This window comes from Kogia breviceps, chromosome 7 (genome assembly GCF_026419965.1).
Source record: "Kogia breviceps isolate mKogBre1 chromosome 7, mKogBre1 haplotype 1, whole genome shotgun sequence".
Lineage (NCBI taxonomy): Eukaryota > Metazoa > Chordata > Mammalia > Artiodactyla > Physeteridae > Kogia > Kogia breviceps.
In genome coordinates this window covers 53,896,559-53,905,713 of record NC_081316.1, presented here as the reverse complement: position 1 = coordinate 53,905,713, position 9,155 = coordinate 53,896,559, and positions in this window count along the sequence as shown.

Sequence of the window (9,155 nt, the reverse complement as noted above, 5' to 3'; positions counted from 1 at the left end):
ATATCTTACCTCCCTAAACTGCGACCAAACAGGAAGGGCCTGAAGCCTCTTCTAATTAAGCTTCAAACAGACTGACCACATGGGAAAGTGGTCAGACGTGACTCCAGGCCAAATTGTGTCCATTGCGTGCAGACCTCACCTGGGGAGAAGGTAGAAGTCTCCCCTTAAGGGCTTTGTGACCTTCCTGCAGATACTGGCTGGCCTTGCCCTTGCTAACTGTGTGACCTGAGCCCAGTGCAGAGCCCACAGAGATTTGTGAGGGTTAAAGAAGGTAACTGGAGGAAGCACTGGGAATGATGCTTCTTTCACATGAAACACTTAATAAGCATTAGCAATTACTTTCCATAGGCTGGTTCAGCAAACATTTAATGAATCTGTGGAAATTTGTAACTTGACAATCAATATTGAATACAATTTTATTTATTTATTTTACTTATTTTTCTTTTCTTTTTTTTTTTTTTCTTTTGGCCGTGCTACATGGCATGTGGGATCTGTCTGACCAGGGATGGAACAAGTGCCCCCTGCATCAGAAGCACAGAGTTTTAACAACTGGACTGCCAGGGAAGTCCCAATATTCAATACAATTTTAACCTCTGATGGCAGGAGAATTTCCTAGGAAACCTAGTCTGACTTTTCATGGGACTGGGGAGGTGGGTCATTGCAATGTAATGTAATATTGATTTTGTGGAGTTTTTGCTTCATAGCTACTTGTTCTGTTTACTGATCACATCCAAAAGCAGACTCATTTCCTTCCCCTTCAAACCTGCCCTTGACTCCTCTGTCGCAGCCTCGAGGGGCCTTACTTTTCTCCCTGTCACCTAGGCTCAATCTCTAAGTTCTCCCTCTTCCTAACGCACTGATCATCAAGTCCTGGAGATTCAAATTCTGCAATACCTTGCGTCTGTCTCCTTCTCTGCATTCCTCCTACCCCTCCCTCATTGTGCTCCAGAACCTAAGCTCCAAGAGGGGAAGGGCTTTTTTGTATGAACAGAGCCTGGCACATCCAGGCCTGTCAATGTCTATTGGCTGTTGAATAATTGTCTTGTCACTGGTGCTGCAACCATTTTCCCTAATCAGCCTCCCTGAATACTTGTCTCTTAAATAGATCTTTAAAAAATCAACCTAGTTATTTCCTTGCTTCAAACCCTTCAGTGGTTTGTTTTAGCCCCCAGGAGAAAAGTTCAAACCCAGCACCTAGCTTACAAGGCACACCTTGACTCATCCCCATGTCGTCCTTTAAGTTTTATCTTTTCCTGCATTGCCCAACTCTCTCACAAAATTCTACAGTTGCTGTTTCCTGGACCTACTGTGTGTTTTCACTGGTCTTTGCCTTTGCCTGGCCAGTCCCTCTGCTTGGAATGTCCTTCGCTTTGTCACCTGCTGAATTCTTATCCATAGTTCACAACCTCAATTTTAAGCTCAATTTTGATGTTCAGCAAGTTGTCACCTCATCTCCGCTCCTACAGCTGAATATTTTTGTCACCCTCTGTCTTGTATTTTGGTTAATTGTGAATATCTGAGCATCTAAGTCCCTTGAAGGAAAGGAACACAGCTTGGTAACTTTTAACCCCTTGTGTCTAGCTCAGTGCATGGCAGAAAGTGTGCGCCTATGGTGGAGATTCTTGTTATTTTGATGTAGATGTTACCCTTTTTGTAATTAATACAGTAGTGACGACGGAAGGACCCATCTCCCCAAAACCCAGAGGGGACAGAGTACAGGATGGCAGAACAGATGTGGGGTGTGGATAAGGTGTTGCCATTATTACAGTCACTGTAGTGGTGACCTTGGTGATCCCTGTCTCAGAGTGGTTCCCGGGTTCTCTGGTCGCTGGTCACACCGGTCACGCCAGATCTGGCCACCAGGTGGCACCCGCGCTCCACGAGTGATGGTCTCAGTGCTGAGCAAGGGCTCCAGGTCCCCTCGGTGACCCGCAGCCGGCCTCGGGAAGCCCGCGGGCGGGATCCATGGGCCACAAACCCAGACCCCGGGTCTCCGAGCCACAAGTCGACATCCGTTCCCACGGGGCCTCCGCGAGTCTCCACCGAGTTGGGCTCCACACTCCTCTCCGCAAAAGCCTTTCTTTGTGTTTACTTTGGTCCCTCTCCCAGCAGCCTGTCTGCCTGTCAGGAGGGCTGGCAGGAAGCGCTAGGCGAGGTCGAGTCTCAGCCCGGTGGACACGATGAACTGTCCGCTCCCTGCCATGGAGTCGGCCCTTCGGTGGTAAAGACGGAGAGGCCCAGGCTTGGGAAAATGTGTCGTCCAGCAGCCTCCCACTGTCCTGCCCACCTGCCCCCAATCCCACCCTCAGAAACGCCACACATCTGCCTGGCCCCAGTATCTGTGACCAGCCACTGACTGGATTTCCCCCTGAGTAACAGACGACTTGCAAGAAATGGGTGTCATAGTACGTTGAGGGGAGAGTTGGGGGAAGCCCCATGCACAGAGGACTCCCTGATGTGCTCAGGCAGGTGACCTGGGCACCTCTGGGGCCAGCAAGGCCACGTGTGTCCTCTGGCTTCTGCAGCGTGTCTTACGGTCATCTCCCCGCAGTGGCTCCACCCGTCCTGGGCTCTATGGGCACCCAGGTCTTGCCCCTCAACTGTCAGAGGGGACCACGCTCCAGGCACACACTGTCTGGACTGTGCACTCCCAGTCAGAGGCTTCTGGGTGCTATTGGCTCTCATTTCTTACCCTAAGTGCACACGAGCTCATGGAAATAGTGGGGTTCAGTTTGCCTGTTTGATCTTGAAGCACAAAGAGGTGATGGTTAGAAGCCTCACATCCATGTATTTATTAGACATATTATATCAACCTCATCTGTGCAAGTTTCTAGAAGAGAGGATGCTTTTGAGGTGTTTATGTGGCTGGTAGGACACAGGACGTAGGTGCTTCAGTCCTCCCTCCCCCCTCCTCCAGCTCTGGGGGGATGTGTCTCACAGCGAGCCAGGAAGGCTTCTGCCCTTGCTTTCGGGTGTGGAGGTAGCAAGGCCCTGGAGAGAAGTGGGGTATAGAGAGCCGTTTGGTGCCTGGATCACAGCTAGGAAGTTACTCCTCCCCCAAGAGCTTAAGATACCTTCTCCCCCACTAAAGAGAACTCACAGGTCAGAGAGAATCTGAGAGTGGACCCCAAGGCTTAGAGCATGAAAATAGTCACATCAGCTCACAGGTTCTGGCCCTTCAACAAGGCGGGCCTTCCCGACAGAGCGAAGCTCCGGGACGTTCTGAGGACAAGCAGCCGGCTCCTCAGGTGAGCCCTGAGCACAAACACGAGCCCCGCCCACTAGATCCCACCCAGGGCCCTGGTGCCCAGGCCAGCAGGGCAGCCTGGGGAGAGGAGAGCCGGAGCAGAGCCTGGGGCCTCCTGAGACGTGGGAAGAGGCGGAGCCCCCTAGTTTTGTCTCGCACCAGGAGCGCGGGAGATTTCAGCAGCCCAGGGGAGAGCTGGGAGGCGACATCAGCGCCCACTGTTCATTGGAGATGTTTGAGCCCGTGAACTCTCCGCCAAAATGCATGCTGGAAAACCACAAAAGTGCTAGACACGTGGTTTCTTTCCAAACTCCAGGCAGAGCAAAGCAGTTTTTAGAACTTCAAACAAATCATCCCTCCCCCGTGGCCTCTCATAATGCTCATCTTCCAGGTTTCCTAAGTTCCAGAGCCCAGCAAGCTGTCTGGTTCCTAATCCTGGTGAGCCTTGCAGGAGGATCATTGTCTCCTGCCAGGCTGAGGGTTGCAGCCTGAAAGGGCCTGGCAAGGGGGCATCTCTTCTGCACCCATAAAAGGAGCACCAGCTTCTCTGCCTAAAGTGCCTTCCAGAGGTGGTGTGAGAGGAGTGACACAAGCTTGAGAAAAGGCACCTTGCGAAGCACAGAGAATGGATGTTCCTCATACACATGGTTATATCAAGTTAGATTCTTGGTCCTACACCCTCGGTCGTTTGTTGAATTAATTGCTTAGTGTTTATTTGAATTCACACGTCAACTTGGGCCTCTTCAAACTACAGTTCTTTTGCAGAAGTCCAAAGTTGTCCCGAAGAATGTTGCAAGTTCCCAGGGAGTGAGGACAGCTCACCTTCTCACGAATACTTCTGTCTCCATGACACTGATCCGGAAAAGCAACTCTGCCCCTTCTTCAGGCTCTTAAAATCCATGTGGAGAAAGGGAATCCTTGTGCACCATTGGTAGGATTGTAAATTGGTGCCGCCACTGTGGAAAACAGTATGGAGTTTCCTCAAAAAATTAAAAATAGAATTACCATATGATCCAGCAATCCCACCTCTGGGTATTTACCTTAAGAAAAAACCCCACAAAAGACATATGCACCCCTATTTTCATAGCATTATTTACAACAGCCTAGACATGGAAATAACCTAAGTGTCCATTTATAGATGAATGGATAAAAAAGATATGAACACACACACACACACACACACACACACACACACAATGATATTACTCAGCCATAAAAAAGAATGAAATCTTGCCATTTGCAACAACATGGATGGACCTGGATGGTAGAAGGGTATTAACGCTAAGTGAAATAAGTCAGACAGAGAAAGACAAATACCATATGATTCCACTTATAAGTGGAATCTAAGAAACAAAACAAAATGAAAACAGACTCAGAGATACAGAGAACAAACAAGTGCTTGCCAGAGGGGAGGGGGTTTGGGGAGTGAAATAGGAGAAGTGGACTAAGAGGTACAAACCTCCAGTTATAAAATAATTCACAGGGATGTAAAATACAGCATAAGGAATTTGGTCAATAATATTGTAATAACTCTGTATGGAGACAGATGGTTACCAGACTTATCATGGTGATCATTTCATAATGTATGCAAATGTCAAATCACTGTGTAGTACACCTGACACTAACATAATATTGTGTGTCAAGTATATTTCAATTTTTAAAAATCTCATTTAAAGTGCTCATGAACATGATAGAATTTGCTGAAGTTTTGGGAGGAGACGGACGGGTTTACACCCCAGCAATGAACGCTTTCAAGTTCTGCATTGGGCATCCCTGTTCTTAACAATTTCCTGGCAGGAAACGATCTCTGGGGTCAGGGTCTGTACTCCACCCTGTTCTGGGGGAACTTTACTGTCTATACACCCAGGTTTACTCTTTTTAAAATTTTTCTTAATTAACATTTTTTTCAGCTTTATTGAGGTATAGTTGACAAATAAAACTGTAAGATATTTCAAGAGTACAACAGGATGATTTAATATATGTCTACACTGTGAAAGGATTTCCGCCCGTTGAGTTAATTAACACACATCACCTCACATATTCACCTCCTTTAGGTTCTACTTTCCTAGCAAATTTCACTTATACAACAGTGTTACCAGTTTTAGTCACCATGTTTTACATTAAATACTCACACCTTATTCATCTTATAACTGAAAGGTTTTTTTTTTACCAACCTCTGCTGACAGCTTCCACGTCCACCCTGGGCTTATTCTGCATTCTCTCCCCTGCTTCCCTCCTTCCAGTCTCTTTCTCTCTGTAACATCCCCCTCCCTCTCCAGAGCAGAGCAAAGCTCTTTTTCTCAGAGGCCACTTTACCCAGTGGCTTTGTGGCTGAGTTCCTTTCAGTCTCACCCTCTACCCCGAGGTGCTTGTCAAAGTGTTTTCTTAAAACAAAAGTAGTCCCCTCCCAAAGAGGAACTCTGGGGCCAGCTGTCGAGAGGACGTTTTCACCACAACAGAATCCAAAAAAAATGTTTCGACAGCTTTGACGTTGGGAGCAGATTTGAGTAACCTACAAATTTTGTTGAAAATGAAACGATAAAGAAAACTCATGAATGACATGGAGGGAAGGGGATAAAATTCTCCCAGAAATCCAAGTGGCCCTTTCCAGTAGCTGAGACTAAAATGGCAGCAAGTGTGCACCTTCTCAAGCTAACACCTGACCCTGATCCCCGCAGGGCCTAGGGGTGTGGAGAGGCCTGCTGGGCCTGCAAGCAAAGGTTCCTGGAGGGAATGGAGGTTGGGGCTTACCTGGATGTCTGGTGGTGATGAGGAAGCTGGAGCCGGGGAGGCCGGAGCGAGGCCAGCTGGGATGGACCCCCGTGGGGGCAGCATCTTGGCAGGGCTGAGTGCCAAGCCTCCTTGGCACTCCTCCCACCGTGATGCACACTCGGGGAAGCACAGAGTGACTCCTAGTGCCCCGGCAGGCCGAGGTGGAGGGACCCTCTTCTGCATCCCTGCAGCTGCCTGGTTGTCCTACCTTATCACTGGCACTGACACTGTGCGGACTTGCCTCTCTTCCCCACTGCACTGTACCTCCCTGCCGGCAGGCACCGGCTCCAGTTTATTGCTGTGCACCTGGTACCCAGAAGGTACACAATGCATATGGAAAGAAGGAAGGAAGAAATGATTGGATCCCTGGCTGGGGATCCTGGGTCTGATTTCTAGTTTCTACACTGACTTATTCTGAGGCCTCTGGCAAACCTAAAAACCTCTCCAAAACTTCACTTTGCTCAGAACAGGATGGTCTTGAAGGGAAGACCTAAGGATCTAACAAACTAGACGAGAAAGCACTTGGAAAGTCAAAAGGACAAGGAACAGTGGTTATGGGGTCAGAAGCTCACAGGCCCTGCCCTGTCACCAACAATGTCCTCTGTACGGAACTTGACACTGTGTCCCATGAGTACTTGTGCTTTCCCCCCAAATCCCAGCTTCACTTTCCTGCTAGCTTCACTTGGGATAAATGGAGACCCAGAGAGCGAGTCACTTGTCCAGAGCCACCCAGCTCTCTCTCAACAGAGCTGAGGTCAGAACCTGGCCTGGTAACTCCCGCTCCCTCTAGACTGGGAGAACCTCAGGAAGCAGGCAGCTGAGAAGGGCAGGGGTGGTGCCCTTGGTAACTTCAGAGGATGCTGCATAGGTGCAGGGCTGTGTGTGCTAATTTTAGAAGACATTTTGAACATAAACTCCAGGGTCCTGGAATTCAATCAGGTAGAGTCTGAATGTAAAGAAAAGAAAGCTTGGGGCTACCGTCGTGGCGCAGTGGTTGAGGGTCCGCCTGCCAATGCAGGGGACACGGGTTCGTGCACTGGTCCGGGAAGATGCCACATGCCGTGGAGTGGCTGGGCCCGTGAGCCATGGCCGCTGAGCCTGCGCTTTTGGAGCCTGTGCTCCGCAACGGGAGACGCCACAGCAGTGAGAGGCCTGTGTACTACCAAAAAAAAAAAGGAAAGCTTGAAAGGTATTCAGAATTTAATTCGGTTCTGCCCACTCTCTCTTCCTTAACCCCCTTTCCTCCACTCACTTCCCACTAGTGCCATTTTGTCCTTTTCGTGCCACTTCTGGGCGCCCAGGCCTCACACCTTGTCTCTCCCACACGTGGCCAGGTGAGTGGGCCTGATATGCAGGAGGGCCTGAATTTGAGTTTGAGACTGAGCAAACAGAGAACAAACGAATACATGAATGGAGAAGTGCGTAACTGGGATGCAAGAGCCTCTGATGGACAAGTGGACGCTAACATCTTAATAACAGGTATCGTCTCCTCTCCCTCTGAGTTCCTGCGTCCACACAGGTCTCACGTGGAAAGCCTAGTTTGTTGACAGCTTCGAGAAAGAAATCCTTTTTGGATTTCTTTCCTTTTCCTTCTTTCCTTTTTGGATTCTGCCTCTCTGCGCCTGTCTCCTCACCTGAAAAACAGGAGCGATGTTAACCCTTACCTCATAAGCTTCTGTAGGGCCCACACGGATGTGTAGACAGGAAGGTGCAAGATAGCTGGTAAACTCTCACAGTCCTCGATGTCCCCTTACTCTTTTGCTCACCAGCTCCCTCCAAACCCTAACCCTTCACACATAGCGGGTACCTGCGTGTACACGTTTACACTGTGCACACTGCATAGACCTCACGCATCTAGAGCACCGAGAGCATAGCATACGTTCACACACATGCTACACACATGGCCTCACACTCAGGCCCAACAAGCCTGAGAACATGCCATTTTCTGGCTGCCACCTATGTGACATGATTAAGAGGTTCTTCCAATGTTTCCTCCAGGGTCAATTCTTGATAAAATATTGCTAGACATTTCCAACAGTAATACCTGGCCTGTACTATATCCACTCTCATAAAAATCACCTGGGGCCTCCTGAGAGGCCATTCCTGTCTCCTCTGCCCACAACGGGTATTTACTTCCCTTAGATACTTGGTCTGGAGCAAGTTGACCTGCAGTGACTCCCCAGTGGGGTTTTAGCCCAGGAAGGGGTCTGGTGTGTGACTGTGAGCCCATCCTCTCTGGACTCTCAGGCAGTGGTTCTAGCACCTGGCCCTCTTCCTGAGGCCCAGTGCTCATTGCTTGCCAGCTCTTCAGTTACTCATCCCCACACACCCCAAGTTGGAGAATGGACTCAAAGGGGATGGGCTTAGACATAGTGATAATGAATTTGATTATGATTTTTTTGTTAATTTAAAAAAATATTTATTTATTTGTTTATTTTGGCTGTGCTGGTCTTAGTTGCGGCATGCAGGATCTTTTTAGTTGCAGCATGCGGACTTCTTAGTTGTGGCGTGTGGAATTCTTAGTTGCGCCATGCGGACTCTTACTTGTGACATGCATGAGGATCTAGTTCCCTGACCAGGGATCGAACCTGGGCCCTCTGCGTTGGGAACGCGGAGCCTTACCCACTGGACCACCAGGGAAGTCCCTGATTTTGAAAATGTTGAGTTCAAGACAGCTGGCACATCCAGCTAGAGGCCAGCTTTGGAGTTGATCTCAACTATAGAGAAATAACTTTGGGAATTTCTGCATCTTTATAGAGTATTTGTTAGGAATTACATTTAGTTACTAGAATCAAAAACCAGAAAAAAACAGCAGCTTAAACAAGATAATAGTTGATTGTACTTAACATTAAGATCTGGTGTGTTGGTTCCGTGGTATCTTTTAGGGGCCAAGGAACCCTTCTGTCTCTCTGCTTCACCATTTTAGTGTATAGTTTCCATCTTGGAATTGCCTCATAGTCAGATATAGCTGCTAGAGCACCAGCCATCATCTTTGCATTCCAGGTAGGAAGAAGGAGAAAGAGTGGAAGGTTTAAAAAAAAACAAACAGTGCCTATACCAGCAACTGTCTATCTTCTTTTTAAGCTCATCATACCCAGCAACTTCTATTTACACATTATTGGCTAAAATTTAATCA